Source organism: Trachymyrmex cornetzi, unplaced genomic scaffold (assembly GCF_001594075.2).
Source record: "Trachymyrmex cornetzi isolate Tcor2-1 unplaced genomic scaffold, Tcor1.1 scaffold377, whole genome shotgun sequence".
NCBI classification, from domain to species: domain Eukaryota; kingdom Metazoa; phylum Arthropoda; class Insecta; order Hymenoptera; family Formicidae; genus Trachymyrmex; species Trachymyrmex cornetzi.
In genome coordinates this window covers 56,236-56,807 of record NW_017298501.1, presented here as the reverse complement: position 1 = coordinate 56,807, position 572 = coordinate 56,236, and positions in this window count along the sequence as shown.

The window sequence follows — 572 nt, the reverse complement described above, 5'->3', positions numbered from 1 at the left end:
TTTTAGGTCTTCTATACCTTTCTCTCTCACACCTATCTTGGCTTCAGCCTGAGCGTCCTATTATCATTCCATGTGTATATGTTCTAAGGATGTACCACCAGTGTTGTTAGATGGGACCATCGACATCTAGAATGGACCGCTGATGGCAATGGTGGGTCAATCAATAATCAGTAAAACACGAAATCACAACAGCGGATCGCTTCTGATTGGTTACGCGGTTACGCAATACGCGGTAAATACACCTCATGGGACTCCAGCCTAAGGTGCGTTCCGTAACGCGCATGATGCGCATGATGCATCCATTGTCCTTATTTAACATTTGGTGAGCAACAAGGATAAACGATGCATTATGCGCATCATGCGAGAAACGGAACGCACCCTAGATGTCGATGGATGGGACGGATTTCTGGCGCTTGCGCATTCAATGTAGGCTCAGTAACGTACCGAATCACTAGTAAATAGGAGATTATTAGTCGCCTGTGTAAAATTTTTTCAAAAATGTTACAAATTTTAATATATTTGACATATTTTACATATGTATACATATATATAAAAATATATAATATATTTAA